This window comes from Neofelis nebulosa, chromosome 9 (genome assembly GCF_028018385.1).
Source record: "Neofelis nebulosa isolate mNeoNeb1 chromosome 9, mNeoNeb1.pri, whole genome shotgun sequence".
Taxonomy (NCBI): domain Eukaryota; kingdom Metazoa; phylum Chordata; class Mammalia; order Carnivora; family Felidae; genus Neofelis; species Neofelis nebulosa.
Window position 1 is genome coordinate 37,031,479 of NC_080790.1, and position 25,562 is coordinate 37,057,040.

The window sequence follows — 25,562 nt, forward strand, 5'->3', positions numbered from 1 at the left end:
TGAAGCATCAAGTCTTTGCTAAAGTCTCCATGGTGTCATGATCAGTGCCTCAAAGGAGAACCCTGACTTTTCTGGAAAAAAATAAAATAAATACGTGAGACACACCTAAGTCTTGCGACAGAAAATATATACTAAGGAACATGGAACAGTGGGCTGGGTGATGGAGAAGTTCTAAAAGGAAAGCAGTCTGTGTGTCTACCCTATTCCAGTCATTTCTACATGATCACAAAAGGTGGGAAGCATTTGCGTTTGGAAATTGAGGAGAAATGAATCTGCACATGTGGATCTGAATCCAGCATCAAAACATAAGAAACAGTCATCATAGACAAATAAAGGAAAACCTGGCAGAGGACAATGGGTCTGCATTCGGCTAAAATCCATTCACCTGGACTGTGGTTGGTTCTTCGTTGCCCCTGAAAGTTAATGACTTGGAAATCACAGGCGCTTCAAAGAACATGACTGTCAACCCGATCGTTACCGTGCTCCCAGGATAGCTCTCTAAAATAGTCTTCTCTGAGTTTACTCTTTTATATTTTTCTCTCTGAACCCATGGTAGATATCAGAATTACTCCTTCACAGTTAAAATGTGCCGCTGTGTTTGGAACAAAGACTGATCTTGGGTTTTGATCTCTGTACCCACAGTGGGAGTAAGTCTGTGTAACTCCGGGCAAGTTCTTTTATGTCTTTGGGCTTCAGCAAATAAAGGGGCGAGTGCTATCACCAACAAAGCTGTACGAACAAAGATAGATCCAATGATGAAGGCTAAATTCATCTTCAAGAAACGCCCATCTCTGTTCCTAGGGCCCAGGGCCACCAATAATTCCTCGGATTGAATTTCTCCCCAAGGTTGTTATGTCCTAAAAGCCACACTTCCCTTATCAGTAATAATGTAGTTTGTCAGTTTGGGTTGGCCAAAATCATGTTAACTGTCAAACAGAAGTCCTGGCCAGCCAGGGAAACCAGTGTCTCCATGAAAAATAGGATGTCATTCTAACCAAAAGTAACCGCGTTTAAGGTTTTAGTTAGGGATACTTGTATAGTTTATATTTGGAAATCGTGTTTATAACTTGTAGAAATGGTCCTTCAACCCAGTATGATTTTCATGAATTGTTTTGGGATTCAGGGGCCCTAAATGAGAATCACTGTCTCTGGTGATCTCTAAGTTTCCAGCATTCGTGATATTTAGCTTAAAAATCCTAGCTGCCAAGTGGAAAGAATATCAAGGACTCTCATCTACTACGGGTGAGAAGATAATCTGGTATAACCTTTGTGGAGGTCAGTTTTGCAATACATTTAAAAAGCCTTAAAATGGGTGTGGAAGAAATTCTAGTTCTGAGGATGATGGAGTAGCTCTTACTGGGTCAACCTTCCAGCAGATAACAATAGCAAACTCTGAATAAAATATTTTAAAAATAACTATTTTAAAATATTGCAGAACAACTAGAAACAGGCAAAAACTGGAGAGACTTTGACCTTCGAAAGAAGGAACCACACTGGGCGAAATCTATCTTTAGACAGTTTTTTGCTGAGGGCTTTCCTCAGTCAGCCAGGCAGAAAGTTTATTGCTCGAGGTGTCAGAGGACAGAGTTCAAGGCTACCAGAGGGGCTGGAAATGGAGGGGGTAAATCCTGAAAGGAGCTAAAAGTTTAAAAAGCTGAGCAGAGATTTCAACTGTTGCCCGTTTAATGAGAGACAGAGTTTGGAGTTTGAATCATGCCACTTTTTCCAAGAGAGATTTCATAAATACCTTGGGCATTCCATTGAAATCCTGGGGTGGGGCGCAATGGGAGGGAATCATATCTAGGAGCAGTGACTATGTCTTGGGATTAAAGATTGTCCCTTGGATTAAAGAAAAATCAAACGAGATCCATATTAAAGAGTGTAAACCCAAGCTTCTAAAACTTCAAGCTGATATGCCATAATTAACTGCCAGCTGTAAGTCAACAGAATATAGAATCTCTAAACCTATTGCCCACAGAGACCAGTATACAATAGAAGAATTCCTAGACATGCAAAGAAATAGAAAAATGTGACCCATACTCAGGAAAAAAAAAACATTCAATAGAAACAGACTCCCAGATAACTCAGATTTTGGAGTTAGCAGAGAAAAACTTTACAGTAGCTATTATAAATATGTTTGAAGATGTAAAGGAAAAGATTGCCAACATGACTGACCAGGTGGGAAGTCCAGCAGAGTAACAGAAACAAACAAACAAGAATCCAGTGGGAGTTCTAGAACTGCCAAGAATCAGCAATGAAAAATTTAGTGGCTAGGCTTAATATCAAGTTGGGGGCAACAGAAGAAATGTGTCAGTGAACCAGAAGACAGGACAATGTAAATTATCCAATCTTAAGAACACAGCGTGAGAGAGATTTTTTAAAAATGAAAGAGCTTCTGTGACATTTAGTACCGTATCAAAGATTCTAATATATGTGTAATTGGAATTTCAGAAGAGGAAAAGAGAGAGAGAGTGGGCAGAAAAAAATACTTGAGAGAATATGGCTGAAAATGTCCTGAATTTCCTCAAAGAATATTAACGTATAAACCCAAGAATCACAAAAAATATGCACAGGGAAGATCACCATGTACACACACACGCCATGGAAAAGCACATCATAGTTAAACTACTGAAAAATAAAGAGAAAAACCTGGAGGAGCCAGAAAGGAAAATATCACAGATATAAGAGACCAAGGATAGGAAGCACGGCTGACTTTTTTCCGAAGCAACGAGAAATTACGAGAGAAGATAACGAAATGATAAATGCTGGAATTGACATCCAGTCAAATATATCTTTTGAAAAGTGAAGGTGACGTAGACATTGTCAAGGTGAGAGAACGCTTCCTCAGGAAGTATGGAAAGAAGTTATTCGGGGTGAAGAGAAATGACATCACATGGACACTTGTGCCTTTGACACGGAAAAGGGCTACCCAACGTGGCAAAGATGAGGGTAAAATAAAGACTACTTGTACGTTCGTATGTAATTTCTTTGAAAGGTAATTGCCCATTGTTGTTGCCTGTGGTTTCTATGATACCATACGGAGTTTATCTCTGACCCCGTGGATAGTAGAAATCGACAACAAAATCCCTAGAAAATCTTCACATACAAATTTAGCCACACATACGGAGGCTGATCGACTGTAAGCTTAAAAGTAAAACCCTGTAATTATACACGCTGTGGAAGAAAACATAGAAGGTTCTTGCAATCTTGGGGGTAGGCAAAGATCTCGTAGGATGCGTAAAGCTCTACTCATAACCTCTTTGAAATGATACAGTGGTGTTCATAAAATTCTTCTCTTTCAAGGAAAAAAATGGCACAGAGACAAGCCAAAGACTGGGAGAGAACATTCACAACCTCTTTAGCTGGCACAGGACTTGTATCCAGAATATATAAAGGATTCCTATATAGCCATAATAAAAAATGCACAATCCAATATTTAAAGTAGGCAAAGGACAAGAATGGACACTTCACAAATGGCCAATAACACAGGCAAAGCTGCTCAGCATAATTACTAATTAGGGAAATTCAAATTAAAACCACAGTGACTGGGGCGCCCGAGTGGCTCAGTCAGTTAAGCATCTGACTTCAGCTCAGGTCATGATCTCACAGTTCGTGGGTTCGAGCCTCGTGTCGGGCTCTGTGCTGACAGCTCAGAGCCTGGAGCTTGCTTTGGATTCTGTGTGTGTGTGTGTCTCTCTCTCTCTGCCCCTTCCCTGCTCGAGCTTGTCTCTCTCTCAAAAATAAACATTGAGAAAAAAAAAACCAAAATTTTTTTTTAAAAGACCACAGTGAGATGCCATTTCTCATGCACTAGAATGCTTAGAATTCTTATCAGGACTGACCACACCAAATGTTGGCAAAGACACAAAGCCATTGGAACCCTCATACTTTGCTGGTGGGAGCATACCATCGCCTCGAAAAACTATTTGACAGCTATTATAAATTAAATATCCACTTACAGTGCGACCTGGCCATATTTCTCCTATGTGGTTTTCCAAGAGCAAAAAACATCCGTCCGCAAAACGATGTGTGTTTGTTTATTCATAATACTCCAAAATTGGAAATGGCCCCAACGGCCATCCACAGGTGAATGGATAAACAGAGTGTCTCACAATGGCGCAATGGGTTACTTGTCAGCCAATCTGGGGACAGACACCAGTTAGAGCAGAGCTTAGCGCGGGGCCCCCTGTCAGGACAGGCTGAGAGTAAACCCAGACAGAGACACCACGGTTCGGGAACACGGTGAGGTCGGAGACGGACACCTGGAGACCAGGATGGAGGACCTCTGTTTCCCCGTGAGGTTAGATCCTCCTCCGTGCCACAGGGCACACTGATCCACTTTTGGCACTGGGGCTGCATCTTGGAAAAAGAAGAGGGGGCATCTTGGAAAAAGAAACCTAGGGCACCATCGGAAGACTTCGAGCTCGATGAGTGTAAGTCTTAAAACAGTAGAAAGCGAGACCTCTGCGGTGAGTAGAATGAAATATTCTGTTGCTACCAACAGGAAAGGGGCCTGTTAAGATGAGCTTAGCTATTAAAAAAAAAAAAAAAAACAAGGATGAAAGTTATAATTTTTTGCACTTCTGGCACGTAGCTGAGCTGTCTGTGTATTTCTAGAGGATCTGAAAACTGTGGCTGAGGCCTCAAGGACCCCAACTCTAGATTTCGGGGTTCCTTTGCACTCAGGTGTACCCCTGGTCATAAAACCCACTGCAGTAGGCTTCACTGAGCTGTGTTAGCTTAAGATAAACTGCTCTTTGAAATTCAAATGAACTCTGGTGCGGTTTCTCCTCTAGAGAAAGAATCTTTTCCACACTGACTCAGTACCAAGTCTGAGAAACCAAGTCACCTGTTAAAATTGGTTGTTAAAATCTTGTCGTTCTCATGAAACCTTACAGGTGTTTGAGTGCTCCCCTTCCACTTCTGAGTCCCAAATCCTAGACAAGCTCTGCGTCTTCTCTAGGAGGAAACGGTGGGGTGACCTTACCCTGCATCTTCCACACCCACCATCCCCAAGCATGAGCGGTGGATGAGAGGGGCATCTCCGTGGCCTCGGGGGACTGAGATTCTTTCATCACTAGAAAATTCTAGGGGTGCCTGGGTGGCTTGGCCGGTTAAGCACCTGACTCTTGATTTCGGGTCAGGTCATGATCCAGGGGTCGTGGGGTCGAGCCTCTCCATCCTCGCTGAGCGTGAAGCCTGTTTAAGATTCTCTCCCTCTCCTCCTGCCCCTCTCCCCAGCTCATACTCTCTCTCTTAAAAAAAAAAAAAGAAAAGACAAGAACATTCTAGAGACAGGTTGGAACTTCAGTGACCAACCATCCTAGTTTGCTTGGGACTGTCCCCAGCTTTAACACCTAAAGTCCCACATCTCAGGATTTTTCCCAGTCCTGTGCAAATTATGCTTTGGTCAAGAGTTGTAGGTTCGGGGCGCCCCCTCTCTGCAGAGCGGCCCCCTCCTGTCCCAGAGCCTTTTCTTTGAAAGTCTTCCTGAGGCTGATGTCTTCATCTGTGCCCTACCTGCCTCAGCCTGTTCTGGCTCTGTGCTCTCTTTGTGATCAACCCCACGCCACCTCGTGCCTCCTCTGATCTTGGCTGTGACCTGTCTCACCTCTTGTCCAACGACACCCTTCTTGTTCCCAAGAGGACTCAGAGTTTAGGACTTTTTTTATTTTAACACCTGTGAGTTATCTGTAAATGTACATAGCTATCAATTCTGATAATTAAAGAAAAGTCTTTTGTCCTTTATTTGTTATTATTTTTAATTTTTTTAAACATGTATTTGTTTTTGAGAGACCAGAGAGAGACAGATTGCAAACAGGGGAGGGGCACATAGCAAAGAAGACACAGAACCTGAAGGAGGCTCCAGGCTCTGAGCTGTCAGCACAGAGCCCGACGCGGGGCTCGAACCCACGAACCGTGAGATCATGACCTGAGCTGAAGTCAGATGCTTAACCGACTGAGCCACCCAGGCGCCCCAAGGTGATACTACTTTAGCGACTACTTTACTATCCCAGAAGGAGGAAGATTTTCTTCCTCCCCTGGCAACACTCAGCCAGCGAGAGACTGGCTGTAGGGGAGGAAACCTATTTTTTCCTCAACCATCTTGGGGATGCTCGGCTGGGCCTGAAAATTAAACTGACAAAGACAGACGAATAGGAAAAGAAGCATGCCGATTGACATAATGGGAGTTTCACCTGACACAGGAGCCTTCGTAAGGAAATGAGAAACCAGGGAAACAGTCAGACCCGAGTGTTCTATGCAAAGTTTGGTAAAGAGTTGAGGAGTGTGATCGATTAAGGAGTGGGAGGTAAGTGCTGTAGACTGGGGGACACACCGTAAGGCCTGTTTGTAGGAATCTCCTTGCTATCTATTTGTTTTTAGAGATCAGGATGCCCCTCTCCTCTGGGTACGGGGCGGGGTGCACCTCTCCCATCAGTGTTTCATGACCAGTTTCAGGGAAGAAGGGCAAGGCGAGGAGGAGGTCCAAGTGACTGTCCAGCTGCCATTTTCTCAGACCCCTTCATCTTAAGCTACCCTGTATGTCCAGCAAGGTGCCATATTTCGAGGTAGTGGGTCGTGAACTCCATCAGGGCTCTGGCAATAACAAGGCCAATAGAAGAGCCTGTTGTACAATAGATAGCCAGGGGCAGAAACTGGTGAAGCCAACATCATTCTCTTGCTCCAGAGCGCCCCAGGGATACCCCTTGGTGACAGAAGCGGGGTCCTTTATGCCAGGCCTGGGTTTCCAACGCACTCGTCCATCTGTAGGACGGCACCGAAACGAATCCTCGAGTCCTTCCTTCCTCCCTCACAGCAGACAATCCCAGAGTCACAGGTCTGAGTCCAAAGCTCCAGTGAACTCTGTCACAAAGGGCCCAAGAGGATGGCAGTCCGGGAGAGAAAACTCCGCTGGCTGAGCCATCGCCTGCCGGGAAATCAGGGCTCATCCTAGTTCCTCATTCAAGGCACACGCCCTAACTCCCAAGGCAGTTCGAAGCTTGGGGTTGCCCAACTCAGGCAGGGGACGCGGGGCACGCCGGGTCCTCCTGTACACCCTCAAATCCCACAGGCTGATCCCTGGGAACTCTGAATGTTACCTTATATGGCAAAAGGGCACTTTGCAGACGTGATTACATTAAAGATCTTGAGATGAAGAGCTCGCCCTGGATCATCTGGGTGCACCCCAAGTGTAATCATTAGGGTCCTTGTAAGAGTGAGGCAAGAAGGCCAAAGGAGAGAAGGTCAGGGACAATGGAGTCGGATGTCAGAGTGATTCACTTGAAGACGGAGAAAGGGGCCACAAGCCAAGAAATCCCGGCGACCTCTGGAAGCTGGAACAGTGCAGGCAGCTGAATCCCCCAGAGCCTCCAGGAGGAGCCCCCGTTTGACATTAGCCCAGTGACACCAATTTCAGGCTTCTGGCCTCCACAGCTGTCAGGGGATACATTTGTGTTGTTTCTAGCTACCAAGGATGTTTCCACAGCCGTAAGAAACTAGAACACTTTGCATGGGGAAAAAAGCAGGAAGGGAGAGAGGGACCAAGGGGCTGACTCATCACATCCCAGGAACCCAGACCTCTGCATCCTGCTGGGAAACACTCTCCTGGCCTCCCAATGCGAGCACCTCCCTAAAATCCACAGGAAGAAAACACCGGGTCCTCCAGGGTTCAGCAGAGCCCCAGGACAAGCCTGTGATCCTTCATTAGCTCCAAGAGGGCCACTCAGCCACCCTCGGCCTCCAGCAGGTAGGGCATTTTATGGCCTTCCAGAACCCCGAGCTGGCTTAATTGCCTCCGAGGACGGCAGTGAGCCTGGACGGCTGAAGCGTGCACTGGTGAACCTCCACGGTGCCCATGAGTTCAAACTCACTTATCCAGTGAACACACACACACTGGCCCTGTGCTCCAGGCATTTGATCACAGAGCACGAGGGACACTGGGCTGGGTCACAGGTATCTTTCAAAAGATGCACAAACCCAGGTGGAAACCAAATGTTTCCTGCTGGCTCATTTTGTTCCAGCCTGGGCCCGAATGTATTTACCTCAATTTCTCAGCACGATGGGGTGTGGAGAGGGGGAGGGGGGATGCTCCAGTCGCTCACTGTGGGGGCAGGTAATTGGTGCAAAGCCCTATTTACTGAAATAGCTTTCTTCTGACACAGAAAAAAAAAAAAAAAAAGTCCCGAAATAAAGGGGCCCGTGATTGTTTGCTTCCTTTTGCTTTTTTGGTTACAACAGTAAAAACTGTCCTTCAAACAGAGTCCCAAAGGACATCAGAGCTTGACAATGACGAATGGGGAACAGATGTTTCTGGGCCATCAGAATGACAGCTTCCTCCTCGACACGTGGGCTCCGGGACCCAGGGACGGGGTCACCGTCTGGCCTTGGAGGCCAGACAGTCCGGACACTGGTGGCCAGGGCTCGAGATCTGAGGGTGTGCAGGAGGACCCGGCACGCCCAGCGTCCCCTGCCTGAGTTGGGCAACACCAAGCTTTGAACTGCCTTGGGAGTTAGGGTGTGTGCCTTGAATGAGGAACTGGGATGAGCCCTGATTTCCTGGCAGGCGATGGCTCAGCCAGCAGAGTTTTCTCTCCCGCAGGCCTGTGAGGCAGGTCTCAGGACCCGTGAGCCAGCTCAGCAATTCTGTGCCACTGTGGCACGGCACTTTCTGGTCACTTCACTCCCTGCCCCACGTCCCTCTCCCTGGGACGCACCCCTCCCCCACCTCCGGGCTGGCGGGGTATGTGGAGATAGGCACAGGGAGTGGGGATGGGGCTACTATTAGCCGCCTCCTCCTACTATGGGCCTCCTCCTCCCGGGCCTCCCCTGCCCCATTCAGAACCGGCCTCATCCCAAGCCACCCCCACTTCTCTTCCATAGCCCGCGCGCATGGGGTTCTGCTGCCCTGGCCTCGGAACATTCAGTCAGAGCCCCTGGGGGGCTGGAGGGTCCCAAGAGGGAGCAGTGGACATGGTCAGGAGTACTCCCAGGGCGGCCGGTACAGGAGGCTTGGATGTGGGAACAGTGGCCAGGTGCACTCCCGGGGTGGCAGGCACGGGAGGCGTGGGGAGCCAGAGGAACCCTGGCAGGAACTCAGGAGCCACTCCCTTGCCTGCCAGCGAAGCAGCAGCCCGAGTGGAGCTGCCCCACACCTCACCTTCCCCTCCAGGCTCACAATATCCCGCGTGCGGCCAGCGGACGCTGCCTGCTCCTCCATTCCTAGTAGGAAGCACAGAGACCTACTGTAAGACAGGTTCTAGACGCGAGCCGTTAGGAGACAGGCTCTGGAGGACAACTCCCTGGGTTCAAATCCCGGCTCCGGGACTCACCCTTCGCGTGCTTCAGCGTTTCATAAACTCTGGGTGCCTCACTTTCCCCATCCTTAAGTGGTGAGAAGTTTAGAGCTTTTCCCTGTGAAGCTGTTTATGAGGATTAAGTGATACAGGGCCCGTCAAGGGCTCAGCGCGGGCCTGATACAGGCGAGTGCCAGGTGCAGATGGAGAAGAGAGGAGAGCTGAGCACCTGACCTAACAGATGGAGCAGAATTAGAACCCAGGCGGCTGGACAGTCTGTCCATGAACGCACGGCCCCCCACACCCGTCAGCCTTCAGCGCACACGCCTGGGTCTTGCTGTCCACACTGCCCCTGAGCACCAGCTGACTTCAGACGGGAAGGCTGCTGGGAACAGCGTCATGGCACCATGAGTGCTGTGCAGAGGGGCAGGGGGACGAGGGGGCGGCTGGAGCCCAGTTTGCTCTTGCGAAGCACTTCCTGAACTGCATATTCAGTTACCACAATATGAGTCAAGGTCCCTTTCAAGTGGCTTGCTGAGCTTCCCTCTGATCTGGCACAGCCTCCCCGGGATGGACAGGCAGCAGCCTTTCCTGATGAGCTGTCAGGCCCCGCCGGGACGCCCCTTTACTGGGCGCTGGCACCAGGCCCTACGCAGGCACTGATTTGCTTTCCCTACAACAACCCCGTAGGGCAAGGTCTGCTCTTGTCCCCGTTTTACAAATGGGGACACTGAGGCTCAGAGAGGTTGGGTCTGAGGTTGGATCACACAGCTGGTGGGGGCCAGGGCTGGGATTTGAACTCACGCCTGTCTGGCCTTCACCTGCCCCATTCTTCTGCTGGGCTCACTGTAGCGAGAGGAGGCGGCGTTCACCTCCCCTGCCTGAGTCAAGGAGAGGCCTGGCAGCTTTCTTGGAGTTCTTTTGCAGGTCAAGGCTGGGGAGGCGAGATTGTGGAGAGGGAAGGATTAGAACCAATGTCTGCCATCCCAGGAGGAAACAGGGGACTCTCTAGGCAGGAAATACAAGAGCCCCACTGATGGGCCAGGGTCCCCCTGTGCACTGATTCCCAATAAGAAAGGGGTCACTCTGCCCACAAAGGATCTCATCTGAAAGACCGAGGTTCCCTGGATGAGGGAGACAGCTACAAAAGGCTTTCACTAAAGCCTGGCTTCAGGACCAGGCACACGCCTGAGTGGAGGGGACGTGGTGAAGGGTCCTTCATCCTGGAATGGGGGCAGAGGGTAGGAGGGGCGGCAGCTTTGCCAGGAATGCACAACCCAAGACCTGTGTGGGTCCTGCCCCAGGGGGTCCTTTTGGGTCCCTGGGCAAGAAGGAGGGATTCTCAGCGGCACTTAGGAAATGAGGGAGAAAAAAGGAAGCAGGTGCGTTTTGAAACAAACACAGCCTGTGGAATACCGACACTAGCCAAGAAGGTCTGAATTGTGCTGGTGGGGATTCAGGTCTTTGTTTTTGCTTTTGTCATTGTTGTTTTGATTCAGCTCAGGGGTTTTCTTCGTAATGACTACGAGGAAACTCCGAAGGCTATTAAAACAACAACAGCAAAAAAAACGGGACAATAACAACAGCTCAACAAATCTGACATTTTCAGCCAACTCACCCATCTGTTGAAATGGAAATGAGTCCGAACCCAAAGTCACATCTTTTTCCCCTCTGCTGCCCTCTCTGCACAACTAAGGATTGCACACATAAGTCCAACAAAGTTGGGAGACTTGAATGACTTTCCCTTCCTATAGAGATTAAGAATGTTCATCAGTATATTGAAAGCCCTGAGAAGTCCTGCAGTCATAGAAATAGTTTGACTACCTAACCCAAGATCCCCAAACTTACTAGTCCAGAAAACTCTTTTTTTTCTGGCAAAAGGCCTATGTTACCTCCCTGTGAAGCACATACTGAGACCTGCTGGCCTGGCCATCTGTGGGGTGGGAGCAACATTGATCCCAGTGCTTATTTAGCAGACATGAACTTCTGTCTAACCGTAAGGGCGCTGGCACCTAGTCTTGCCCTGATAGTTTAGCCAGACCCAATGTTTAAAACCTTAGGGTGTTGATAGCACTTTTAATGATGGCTTGGGTTGAAACCAATGGGGTCTCAAACTGTGGCCCTTGGGCCGAATCTGGCCCACTGCCTGTCTCTGTAAATAAAGTTTTATTGGAACATAGCCACTCTCATTCCTTTACGTACTGCCTATGGCTGCTTTTCGTTATAGTGGTAGAGTGGAATCGTTGTGACGGAGGCCATAAAGGCCTGAAAAGCCTACAATATTTACCATCTGACCCTTCAGACAAAGAGTGTACAGAACGCTTGTTTAGAAAAGAATCAGAACTCCCTTGAAATCCTAACTCTGTTGAAGCCTCAATATCAGGCAAATTTTAGATTCTAAATCCCTGTAATTTGGGCCAACCCAGGTTCTGTGGTTAAGTTGTTGATGTAACTGGCCCACCCAAGGGTTCAAGTGTAAAGGGGTGTGTGTGTGTGTGTGTGTGTGTGTGTGTGTGTGTGTGTGTGTATGAAGAGGATGCAAGTAGGAACGGAATGGGAAGGGAGAGGTTTTATTGCTCAAGAATATTGAGTTTGGAGTCAGAGCATGGCTTAGATTCCACCTCCATCACTGGGCAAGTTATGTCATCGCATAGGCCTGCTTGATTATGTGTAAGAAACATGGAGATAATGTCTTTGGCTGGACAGGGCTGCTGTGGACAGTGAATGAGATCGTATATGCAGAGCCCCTCTGCCACCTCACAGAGGGCTCGGCCTTTTTGGTTAAATGTACCCAGTGTGTATGAAATGCCCGACAAATATGATTCAGGGCCGTATTCCAGGGGCAGGCAATATCTGGGCGAGACCAAACCCCCTTGCGTTCCTGGTTGGATGTTAGGCGCTAATTTGGGTCACTTCCCAAGTATGACCTTCTGCCCCACTGGCAAATGCCAAGTGAGGGCACTGATGATCTCACACATAACTAGGGCACGTCCAACTCCTCCATGTACAAACCACGTAAGCACCCGGGAAGCAGACGGCCCTGCAAGTGTAACCCACAGACTGAAGATGACCCATGGACAAGTGGCAAGGTGTGCGTGGCTTCTAGGCTGGGATTCACGACGCAATGCTGGGGATTCCAAGGGCAAACTTGAGCAGACCCGCTCTCTGTCAGCTGGCGAGGTCTGCCCAGAGAGACGCTAGTGTTTATCTGCCACAACCTTTAGGTTTTATTACACTCAGTTGCCTTGTATATTTAATAGGGAAATTTGCTGAAGTGGTTACTAAGCCACGAGGAAAAAAAAAAAAAAAAGGAAGGGAGTGGGGAGCCTCTCTCCGACCCTATAGTCGGCAAAGCTGCCTCATTAATCAGACCTGCACTAGGATCCAGCGCTGTTCATGTTTAGGGCATTAAAACTCAAAGCTAAAATTGTAGCAGGAGGTAATTTGAGTACATGCAGCCTGTCTCTCTGCAATAGATTTATGATGTTTACCCAACAATGGATGGGAACTTTCAGGGAAAGAAGGGTTTTGCCCTCCTCCTTTTCAAAATACATCATCAGCCCACAGTGATCAAGTTCCCAATTTTTGTGTGAGTGTGTGAGACTTAAAAAAAAAAAAAAAAGCTGCAGGGGTGATAAAAACAGATCTTGTATTTAATTTTCAGCAATCTGAGCACCGAGGAAGGATGAGTGGAATGAGCTTTCCGGGAGACAAAGTGTTCTGGTGATGCTCTCACCCTGTACCCCTCTGCTCGAGATGATCTGCCAAGTATCACCCGCACGGGGCCCCCCGCTGCCGAATCCGGGACAGCTGGCCACTGTGCCTCAACAAGAGACTCGGAGAATTCCCGGCAAACGTCTCCAGGTTCCAGGCTGCGACTCTGCTGTCAGGTGCATCGTGGTTATAGTCCCTGGGGCTGAGTGCCGGTGAGTCCAGAAGAGCAAGACCTCCTATTTTCCAAGTTTCCCCACCTCCTTTCTGGGCTGAAACTCAGAAAGCAGGAGATGCCTCTCACAGAGAGGAGGGAGAGGCACGGCGGCTCCGAAGGGAATTCCTTTCTAGAAGGAGGTGACTCTACGATGCACAGGGAGCACAAGGAGTGGTCAGCCTGCGTGTGGACAGGGAGGCAATGAAGTGCACCCAGGAGCACCCATCTCCCTGGCGGCCGGTGATGGGAGCCAGGCGGCCATGGGTGCCTCCTCCAAGTCTTGCCGGTCTTTGGTTGTACAGCTTTGCCTCAGACCTGCCGGATTGGTGATAGGTTGGGGACAATCATACCCACCAGATAGGGCTGTTTCACAAATTAAATTGAAATTTTTAAAATATTTGGTTAAACCAACCTGCTCTGAGTGTCAGCTTCGCCACTTCCTAACTGGGTCTCTGGGCAAGTTGCATGCCCACCCTGAGACTTCATTTCTCTCTCTCTCTCTCTCTCTCTCTCTTTAAATGATTGCTACTGAATTTGGAGCTCCAGATGATTAGAAATACATTATAATACATTATATGCTTTTTTATTTTGAGAGAGGGAGAAAGCACAAGTAGGAGGGGGCAGAGAGAGAGAGAGAGAGAGAGAGAGAGAGAGAGAGAGAAACCCAAGCAGGTTCCACACCGGCAGCGCAGAGCCCGATGTGGGGCTCAAACTCACGAGCCGTGAGACCATGACTTGAGCCAAAGTCGGATGCTTAACCGACTGAGCCACCCAGGCACCTTTTCATTTCTCTGTCTTAAAATGAGGATGATTTTGCTACTTGCCCCATGGGGCCATGGATGAGTGTGTGGAAGTGCTTTTGAGAACAATATAGGCTCATAGATTTTCAATAAATATTACACTCCTGTCTCAATTTGATAGAAAGATGCGTTTCTCTTTGAATTTGGATGGGTGTGGTGGGAATCAGAGATTGTATTTTATGCCAAAGTCACAAACGCTTTGCTACACGAGGGAGGCCTTTTTCCAAGGCGGGATGGGGGAGGAGGTTAGGAGAAGGAAATCGAAGGAGTTTCAAATGTGACTAACAGTTGTAATGATGAGGTAATGGGGAAGATTTATTCGCCGACGGAAGGAATACTTTTAAATCTACCCTTTTCCATAATGGGGCCCACTCTTACATAGACTGCAGCTTACATACAAGTATTTGTGTAATTTTGCAAAGAACGCTCAGTGTAGAAACACACACAAAGGAATGACATTCAGAGACACGACTCATGTTGCCTTTGCCTTAAAAGCACCCATTTCACCATCTGGCTGGAGAAACACTGGCTTGGTCATTACCCAGGAACCCAGAGAGGAGGGGCCTTGTAGACACTAGAACCAACCAGCCAACAAGAACAGTGACAATAAACACCACCACAACAAAATGACTCTTTTCAGCTTAGTGCATCTTAAAACAGCCCCCCCAACTTTCCAACTTCAACGGTTTGAAATGAATCAAGGGGAAGAAAAGATAGCATTAACCACGCACAACTGAGTTTCTCAAAAATATCTTGGGGCACCTGGGTAGCTAGCTCATCGGTTAAGTGTCTGACTTCGGCTCAGGTCATGATCTCACGGGTCTTGAGTTCGAGCCCCGCGTCGGGCTCTGTGCTGACAGCTCGGAGCCTGGAGCCTGCTTCGGATTCTGTGTCTCCCTCTCTCTCTGCCCCTCCCCTGCTCACGCTCTGTCTGCTCTTTCAAAAATAAATACATGTTAAAATTTTTTTAAAATAAAATATCTTATTAACACAGCTTTCCAAATAAATCCTCTAACTTACCAGTCTCAACAAACTTGCAGTGACTGATGCTCCCTGTCGTCTAGGAAGGACACAGATGGGGAAATGAATGATATTTCCATTCTTTAGTATTCATCTGATGGCCCACCTTGTTTGCTTTGAGCTGTTTGCAGAGCTTTTGGGATGTGTGGAACCGTTTGCTAGTAAGGCCAGCTCAGGCCTTCCAGAATGAAGCCTCCCAACGAATTGCAGAGGAAGAAGACCTTCAGTTCTGTTTTTCTGCAGGGTTGACTCATATGTGTGTGTGTTCATAACATTTAAAGAAGTAATGTGCCTGGAGAACAGGAAGGGAGCTGCTTTACAAGCAAAGATAAGATGTGATTAGAGGATGAGGTTGATCAGATAAAGATACCACACACACAATTTGGATTTTAGCCGGTTCTTTAATTTATTCTGAGAGGAAAAGGAGGGGAGAAGGATGAGGACCGAGAGCGTTAGGAATTGGCTTCTCACGAGCTGCCTCTCTTAACACGCTTTGTGGGTTTTTTTCAATCCCATCTTTAAAAAGATGCGGCCATTTGTTTCCTCTTCTGGGACTCCCTCTCCTCCCCTTCATCCTTCTTATAAGAAGGCGGGGAGAAACTTCCTTAGAAGTCCTATCTGTACCACCCTATCTCAGAAGACTTGAAACATTTATTCTCAATGTCCTCAGTTTTCCCTCCCAATGGGAGCATTATTTGAAAGAAATTCCACCAGCATTCAACCAACAGGCACACATATCGTAGGTGCAAACAGTGAGGGGCAGGAGAGTCATTCCAAGACTGGGGTCTCCATCAAGTCTTCTGAACCCAAAGGATGTACAGTCATCTGTTACAACGTTGGTGGGACTCCATCACAATCTGAGCATGGAGAGGGTTTCCTTTTTCCCTCTAACTATTTCAAAGCATATTTTGGATCTTGTTGGGTTTTTGTTTAAAGTTTTTAATTTTAATTCCCGTATCATTAACATGCGGTGTTATATTAGTTTCAGGGGCACAATAGAGTGACTCAACACTTCCATGTAACACCATGTGCCCATCACAAGTGCACTCCTTAATCCCATCCCCCTACCTGCCTCCCCTCTGGTAACCCTCAGTTTGCTCTCTACAGTTAAGAGCCTGTTTCTTGGTTTCTCTCTCTCTTTTTGCCCCTTTGCTCATTTGTTTCGTTTGTTAAAATTTCCATATGAGTGAAATCGCATACTATTTGTCTTTCTCTGACTGACTTATTTTGCTTAGCATAATACCCTCTAGCTCCATCTGTGTCATTGCAAATGGCAAGATTTCTTTCTTTTTTTATAGCTGAATAATATTCCATTGTGTGTGTATACACACACACACACACACACACACACACACACCTTTTTTATCTGTATCCGTATCATTAATGAACACTTGGGCTGCTTCCATACCTTGGCTGTTGTAAATCATGCTGCAGTAAACATTGGGGTGCACGTATCACTTTGAATCAGGTCTTGTATTTTGACAACAACTCCATGGGGCTTGAAGCCAAAAAGTCGTATCTTCATTTCATAGCTAAGGAAATCGCAGGGCAGAGGTTAAATGACACTTTCAGGTGGAAAACTTGTGCTAGAATCCGTGTCTCCCCCATTCTGTTGGTTCCCTGTCATTGTTCCATTTATTACACAATATTCTTGGACAATCCACTGGCAGGGACAGTGCTTGTAAACAAAACACTGCCTGCCTGGGGAGAGAAAAGTAGTATCTTGCATATTGCAAGTCTATTTCACGGCTCGCTCTGAGGTCAGGACCTCCGATGCCCTCTTGACTTCCATCCCAAGACCTCAGAGGTGACAACGGATGGAAATGGAGTGAGGAGATGAGCATTTAATCAGAGTCCACAGGGTAATGGAGGGCGGAAAGTTACTAATTATTTTTGAGAGACAGAGAGAGACAGCATGAGCGGGAGAGGGCAGAGAGAGAGAGAGAGGGAGACCCAGAATATGAAGCAGGCTCCAGGCTCTGAGCTGTCAGCACAGAGCCCGACGCGGGGCTTGAACTCACAGACCGAGAGATCATGACCTGAGCCGAAGTCGGTCGCTCAACCGACTGAGCCACCCAGGCGCCCCCTGGAAAATCACTAATTAGAAACAACTTGGACTTTAATTGAATTGTTCTTCTCATTTCAGAAACCTTCCACAGAACGATTCCCCTCCCTCCATTGTCTTTGTAAGTTTTGCTGTTTTTGAATTGGTGTATTTCTATACTTTACAGTTTTCCTTTTCAGAAATTAGAATAAAGCAGTTCTTGGTCTCCTGAAGCAGATTTTGAGAAGCAGCAAAGTGAGGTTTTCAATCATGCACAAGACTGACAATTTAGCTAATAAAAATCCTTTTCCCCCCCGTTTCCTCAAAAGTCAGTTCTCAGAAAAACAATCATTTATTCTACCTACCCTGTTTACCAGCAAGGTTAAAAGTTCAGGCAAAGAAAGACATCAAAATATTTACATTAAAGCAAATCGATGCTTCTATACCACGTCTGGCTCTGCAGATTCGGAATCAGGGCCTGTCACGCTTGTCCCAAGAAGAGGAAGCAGAGTTCTGGAAGGCTGGTCCTATGTTTCTCCAGCTCTCACTCGCGTGCTCTCTCTCTCTCTCTCTCTCTAAGACTATTCTCCTTTTCTGAGACTGCTGTCTTGGCCCCCCTGCCTTTTAGATCTTTTCTTCCTTTTCATATTTTATATTTATAGCTTAGGTCATTAGGACCCTACCCAAGTATTTTTACTGACGGTATGTTCCTACTATTTCCTGATATATTTGGTTTTTTTTTAATCCTCAATCTTTACAAATGAAAATAATAATGATCACAGCCACCATAACTGAATCTGTACATTATGCTTTCATGCATTACTGCAAACAGCCTCCTAGTTGACAGGATGAAGTTGGAAACCAAAGCTCAGAGATCCCACAGCTTGCCAGGGACCAGGCAGACCAGAACTGGGGGCGGGTCTACCTGAGTCTTGTAATTAATGGGGTCTCCATTGTTCCAACCCTAAAGGAAAGGCCCCAGCACTGGCCATACCTTCAAGGGCCATGACTGTCTTCGGAAGAGACGTGTCAAGGAAAGTGAGGTAGCCTTTACCTAACAGGAGCAGTGCTGTTGCCGAGGGACCGCACGCGGACAGCAGACCGGGCACCAGCTGCTCGGGGACCGGGTGGTTCACCCTCATGTGTTGTCAGCATATTGCAGCCCAGTAGATCCCAGTAGCCCAGTAGATCCGTGGTTGGATCTATGTCAGCATATTGCAGCCCAGTAGATCCATGGTTGGCCTTGGCTGCCTGTGCAAGAGAAGGCATTGTTGTGGGTGCCAGCAGGAGAGGTAGTGCTGGGAAAGGAACTCAGCTGTCCTCCAGCACGGACACCAGACACGACACTTGGAGGCCGATGTGCCCCTCGACTGGCCCTAGGTCAGCGAGGAGGGCAGGAGGATGGGGCCTCTGTTCAGGTGATCCTGTCCCGGGTACATCCTTCCTGAGGTGCTGCCTCCTCTTCGGGTGGTGCCATGAGGAGTTCTGCGGGGCTCTGAAGAGAGCCCCCCAATAAGGGGTGTGCTCAACACCCGTGCCGCGCACAAACACACCCACCCACAACCCGCACACATCCCAGATAACCCGCTTACCCACCCGCCTGCGCACAGCAGGGACTCCCACGGTATACACAACACGCCCGCCCCCACGCCCCTCCACCCACGCACAGACACCCACCACGCACACCGCGGCACGTACACAGGTGCTCGCGCACTACCGACACCCACGGTCACCCCCCCCCACACACACACACACACGCATGCACGCGCACACGCTCATGCTCAAGCTCCCGTTGTTGACTGTGCTCGTGGTAAGGCAGCCATGCCAGAACCGGCGATGAACCGCCAAATAGCTTTTCCTTCTCAAAGAGATGACAGGAGTGTGGGGGAGTTACGGTCGGTAAAGTAACTTCTGGAGGAAAGAAAACAGCAGACGGACGGAAGGTAACTTAAAGACAGTGACCGATTACAGGGCTGTGTTCTTCCGCCTCTAGAGGTTCCAAAGATGAAAATAATGGAGTAAGAATGGTTAAGGGCTGCAGGCGGGACCCTGTTTTGGATGCCACATTTCCCTCGTTTTTGCTTTTCTTCCTCAAACAGCAGCAGCAACCCCTTCTACTGATGTAACTCTTTTTATGGTTTCTTAGCCCAATACCCTTCTCCGTCCCCTTGACTCTCAAACAGCCTCACTGTTTGCTGAGGGGTGGGGGCCTGCCTGGCACCCCAGAGAGCCTCTGACTGATTCCCCCCAAATTCCCCAACTAGCTTCTCAGAAGAATAAAGACCAAATTCACTTTACCAACATTTCCTCACCACCTACGTAAGGCAGGCACACGTTGGGCTCTGGAGGTAGAAGGTGTTACCACAGAGCTCTGACCTCAAGAGGCCCAGAGAGCTGAGCTCTAGCAGTTGTGCTCACGGGTCTTCTGGGATCTGGTGAGAAGGCAGATTCTGACGCCAGGGGCCAGGGCGGGACCTCTGCCTTTTTTGACCTTCCAACCACACTTGGAGTAGTGGGCAGTTTGCAGAACCAAAGTGTATCCACATCCTGCCCCCCACCCCCCCGCCCTGCCAAAGACCCTCTGCTAAGAGGGCAGGAGGCAAGACCAACATGGCTGCCAGTGTTGAGGGAGGAAGGAAAAGGCTCAGGTAGCTGCCGCGTGGGCCTGAAGTTCTGCTCAGCGGAGGGGGTGCCCAGGACTCGGCAGGGACCCTTGGACTTTTGATTGCCTTCTGTTTTCAGTTATGTTCAGCTATCTTTCCTCTGTCACTTACCAGTCACACTCCTTTTTTTTTTTTTTTAACGTTTTATTTACTTATTTTGAGAGAGAGAGGGAGAGAGCACGAGCAGAGGAGGGGCAGAGAGAGGGAGAGGAAGAGAATCCCAAGCAGGCTCTGCACTGTCAGTGCAGAACCCGATGCGGGGCTTGAACTCACACACCCGACCGTGAGATCATGACCTGAGCCAAAATCAGGAGTCGGACGCTTAACCGACGGAGCCACCCAGGTGCCCCGAAACTCAGTTTTCTTAACTGAAACAAAAGGATAATAATGCCATCTCTGGGGCCTGTGATGAGGCCTGGAAATACAGCAGACCCTTGAACAACATGGGTTTGAACTGAGCAGACCCACTTATACCTGGATGTTTTACAGTACAGCACTGTGATGTATTTTCCCTTCTTTGTAATTTGCTTAATATGGCTTACGGCCTAATAAAAATAATACATATAACAAATAAGGTATGTGTGAATCAACCGTTTGTTGTTGGTAAGCCTTCCGGTCAATAGTAGGCCATTAGTAGTTGAGCTTTGGGGGGATCAAAAGCTATAGGCAGATTTTCAACTGTGTGGGGCGTTGGTGCTCCCAACCCCCATGTGGTTCAAGAGCTAACTGTAATGTGTGAACCACCAAAAGTTGTGTCCCGAACAAATGAAAGCCTCAGGTGGTAGCTGGGATTGTTCTAGGTGCACGTTTATCCATCCAACTACTTAAGTGACCGTCCCTGAAAAGGCGGTACCTGTTGTAGACCTGGAAAAAGTGAGGCAGGGACCCCAGGTTAAAGGAGAGCATGTCCCACTCATCATGGGGACCCAGAGTGGCTTTTGAGGTCCTGCTACGTCATGTTAAAAGGGAGGCAGACCCACGATTACAGAAGTGAGAGCATAATGCATAGGCAGACCTCCAGGAGGTAATCCACTTCTCCTGTTTGGAGACATCAGTCCTCCGTGGACGCCTGTGACTCAAGGCCAGACGTTCTCCAGGTTGACTCCCTTCTACTGGGTAAAAGCGAATGTGACTCGAAAGGAGCTCAGTGTTAACAAAAAGACATGTAAATCTAGAAATTTGAGGTCAAGCCATTTGTCAGAAAGCCTCAGCAGAGATAAGCATGTTGCCGCTCGCCCAGACTATGAAACCCTCACTGCTTTTGAAAACTGAGTCAAAGAACCCTGCGTGGGGATTCACGTGAAGGAAGCTGGGCACAGCTGTTTCAACTACAGTGCCTTTCTGAGCCAGATGCCCACACGTGGAGCAGGGCAAGAAAGTGGGTTGTTTTCACTAAGTTTTCATCCACTGGATTCGTTTCTCTTACTGGCACATCTGATGAAAAGGGAGCATGGGGGCCAAGCAGCATGAGGAGGGAACTCCCTAAAGCCCCCGTGTGACCACCTCAGCCAAGGGCACGTGCACGGAGCCACGTTCTTGCTGGGCTTGAAGGATGCGCACCTCTAACTCCAGAGCAACTTGCAGACATCTTCGAGATACTGAGGTGCAAGGGAGAGGGGCTGGAAGGCTGGGAACGAGCAAGTATCACCACCATTTTCCGAAGGAACGGGTTCTAAAAACTACAGAAGAGCAGACTCACTCCAGTTTCCGGACAAACCCAGAAGAGGCATCAGACAAAGTTCACAAGCATTTGGGAAGAAAGTGGTGGTCTTTAAGAGGCACCACGAGTTCTCTGAGAGAAAGTCATTCCATGCTAACCTCATTTCCTGTTTTGACGAGCTTCACCAGAACAGTCGATTAGGGGAATGCCCCAGAAAGTGCGTCTTGCTTTCAGTAAAGCATCTGAAAACCTCTCATCGTATCCTAGGTACATAAGATACCAAAGATGGGCCAGATGATGGAATGACCAGGAGAAGTCACAGTAGCTGGGACAACCTTCCCAAAGAGGTCAGACCATGGCATTACCTCGGTCCTGCTACCTCTACTCCCATGCCCGCTGCTGGAGATGGCCGTCCTGGCTAGGCCACCCACTCGATCTCAACACAGACTCTTGGGTGTTTTCTCCCCACTGGCAAGTGAGGTTTGAAATGATTCTCGGCAGCTCTACACGTAGAGAGAGTTGAAGGCTCCAAGGTGACCGTGTCGGTCTATGGCTTCTTTTTTTTTTTTTTTTTTTTTTTTTTTTTTGCTCCAGTTCTGTCCTTTGGAGGGAAGCAGAGCTATTCCCATGGAGACCCACAGGGGCCCTGTCCTCTGTTCTGTCCCACACTCCACTTTAAAACTAACTTGGGGGTGGGGGTGGGGAGACACTGAAGGTGTATTTATCACATTTGCCAGTCACACAAACCTCTGAGGAAAAAATGGCCTCCAACCATCAACTCGCAGGAGTTAGAAAGCTAGGGTGAAATGAGACAGAACAAATGTGAAGCCTATGTCCTTTTGAAAAACACAATCCACTGTAAGAGTGCAACATTCAGGTATGTTTGGTTCTAGCTATGCTGCTACGTGCTTGAGTGTGACCAGAGAGGACAAAATAATGCCTCAGAGTCTCCGCTTTTACTGTTTAATTCTTTCCACAATATTGAGCTTTTGCTCAGGGTGTTAGACAGGCACTAAAAACCCTTTCCCTACTTAGGTTATGGCCTTGTTGTGAGGACAAAATAAGTCAGAGGTGGTAAAGTGCTTTGAAAAAGGGAAAGCTTCGAAATTCAAAATAGTATTATTATTTGTTGTAAGGTGCTTTCCCTCCAAAAAAAGAAAAAAAACTCTGACAGTCTCTGAGTGATAAGCAGAAAATGATTCAGCTCTGGCTTCTGCTTCTCCAGCTGTAACCCCAGACTGGCTGAGCTGGCTGAGTGGCCTTAGTGAGCCCATCTCAAAGCCTGAATTCCTACAGAACTCCAAACTCCTGCAGCACTCCAACCCTCCCCACCCCCCCCACCCCTTGGCAATCTGCTTTTCCAAAAGTTCTTCCTGGAAGGCCTGCTTCCCACTGTCCTACATTCTGGTAATGAAACAATCACTCAGACAGCTCCCTTTCCAGAGCTGGGGCTTCAAAGATGCAAACTGAAGGAATAGCCAGAGTCAATGCCAAATGACTTGAGTCAGAGCCTTGGACCTTTGTAGGTATTGTAAATTCTTCCGGATCCTACCATGCACTGCTTTGAAAGCGTGTCGTTCTTGCTGCTGCCCAAGCCCGGGCTCAAGAGGTGGATGAAAAATATATTGCAGGCCCAAGACAGGAGAGCAGGCCCTAGTCAAATTAACAGACTGAGATAATTACCTTAAACTTCCCTTTCATTCAGTGTAATTTCACTTGGTGGTTATAGGCCTCAGAGTTCACCCAGACAGAGCTGTCTGGTAGAACTTTCTGTGATGATACATGTGTTCTAGATCTGTGCTTTCCAATGCAACAAGCACAGCCCCATGTGGATGTTTACATTTAAATTAACTAAAATAAAAAGGAATTACAAATGTAGCTCCTCAGTCACACAGCCACGTTTTAAGTTTTCAGGAGATACATGTGGCTCGTGGCTACTAGCCATATTGGGCAACTTGGCCCCAGATCAACCGTTCTTCACCTTGGCTACATGACAGAATTACCTGGGCATTTGGAGCCTGGACATTTGGATTTTTGAAAACTCCTGGGTAATTCTGACGTCTGGCCAGGGTTCAGAACCATTGCCCCATCCACCTAGAATTGTGTGTTCAATTTATTTTTTCTCCTCCTGTTGTTCTTGAGAACGAAATATACCAGGACAGGGATGTGTCTAAAGGGGTTTCGGTATGTGTGAGCACCCCATGGGGCACGTCCATAAACCCACAACTGGGCTTGGGCTCTGTGTATTCTCAGGGGCTTTGCCTGTGTTTCCCCACAATACCTTTCTGCACTGCCTCCTCAGAGTTCTAGACTCTGAAAAACAGAACTGGCAGAGAAGGGAAAGGAACCTCAGGGCAGGGTGGGATCTTTGGGATCATCTGGTCTTCTTGGTGTTCTGCCGAGGAAAGTAGCACCTAGAGAAGTTAGATGATTCACCCAGGCAACAGCTTGCAGAGCGAGGACAAGGGCCCCATACTCCAGACTCCCCACTGAGGACACATCCCTCTGCTACATGGTTGCCTTTAATCTTCCAGGAACATAAGCAAATGAGATTTAACCTAAGGACATTGATTTGCAAGGCAAAACTTGGTTTCAGGTGAGAATCTGATTATCCAGGTAATAGAGAGTTTATGATCAACCTTTCCTGCCGGCCGGTATACTGACAGAAAGCCTGTGTCCCCACCTTGGCCACTCCATTTACCCCCTTAGATCACCAGAGGTAAATGGATTCACAATTTCCTCATCCGCCAAACAGTGGTTAGAATACTGGGCAACTCAATATCGCAGAGTCAGTGTGAGAAGTGATAAGACAATGGATCCAGTCAACACATAATTATTGAGCAGAGCACCAGGTGCTGAGGACAGACTGGGCAATGAGACAGACTAGAATCTTCTTTTATTGAACTGAAATTTGGAAGGCAGGTAGAGAGGTACACGGCCAATTAATGAGTGAACAAACAGCATAATTGTTGATATTGGTAAGTGCTGGGAAGGGGGAGGGACAGAGTGGGTCCCATCCAACTCAACTCTAGAACATGCCATAACAGTATGAGCCCAAGAAACCTCGTGGAACGAGGGTGACTGATGCGCGGGGGAAGAAACGGAGGCAGCTGAGAAGACAGAGCTTTCCAGTAGAAAGCTCAAAGTTAGTGATGATTTGAGTGTGATCATTAACAGGCCACGATTAGAGTAGGTGTGGAAAAAGAGTTCCAAACGTCTTCCGGGGTTTAGTTAGGATCAAGCCCCAGGGGAAACCCTTCACCTGCACTCTGGCCGTGGGCAGCAGGTGGAGGCACTGGAGGGGGCCGAGTCCTGACTTTTCTGTGTCTGTGTCATTTTCGATCAACTGCGTCATAGAGCTTCTTGTTTCACCTCCCAGTTATTCTGAAACAAAAACATGCATGAAAAACACAGGTCACTGCCAACCGCATTGAGAGACAGTCACTCCAGTACATGGAAACCGAAAAGGGAAAGACAGATCATAAATGCCACAGTGAGCTGGGGAATCAAATTTATCACCACCTATTCAAACAGCGATAATCAACGAACATTGCGGGCGGTGATGATGGGGGGTGGGGCGGGTGGGCAGCAGGGCGTTCGTTTAAAAATAATTCACAAGAGACAGAAAAGGCAGATGTTCCCAGAAGCCCACTACCTGTTTACTGAAAGCTGAAGTTAGTTCTGACCTTCTGGGTCAGGGTCTACTGCTGGGGCACATTGAGTCTCTTCCCCTATGTGCTCCTGTTGGCCTTGTTAAAGGGTCACACAGGACTTTCAGGACAAGTCTGGTATTTGCTCAGTGTTTGCCCAGGTGCTACACCGAGCAGCACTCCTCAAGGGTCCAAAGAGACGTGAGAGAGGTCACCAGGGAATTGCAGCCCAGTGAGGAGGGACAAGGAATATGGAGGCTGAACTTCTGGTCCCCTGTCCTCTTTCCATCCCAAGAGAGCCTCCCAGGTGCACCAAAACATCGCGAATGGAGCTACTGGCACCAAGGAGTCTCAATGAGGTGGAGGGAGAAGGGGCCCCTGACCATACAAAAGCCCTGAGGACAGCAGAGGGCTGAGACAGCTCTAAGGACAGAGGTTCTAATTGAAACCACTTTGCCACTTGAGACCAGTATGGTTTGGCTCCCAAGCAGCAGGTTGTTTGCG

At 48.2% G+C, this 25,562-nt stretch overlaps 1 long non-coding RNA gene across 1 annotated transcript in view; it reads right to left on the reverse strand.

Annotated features, from left to right (window-relative positions):
- LOC131484729 (uncharacterized) overlaps positions 1-25,562 on the reverse strand; it is a 151,012-nt gene that overhangs the window by 61,679 nt on the left and 63,771 nt on the right. The window contains exon 2 of the long non-coding RNA XR_009248413.1: positions 24,671-24,792. This is a non-coding gene — a long non-coding RNA (uncharacterized LOC131484729). The remainder of the gene's footprint in view (positions 1-24,670; positions 24,793-25,562) is intronic.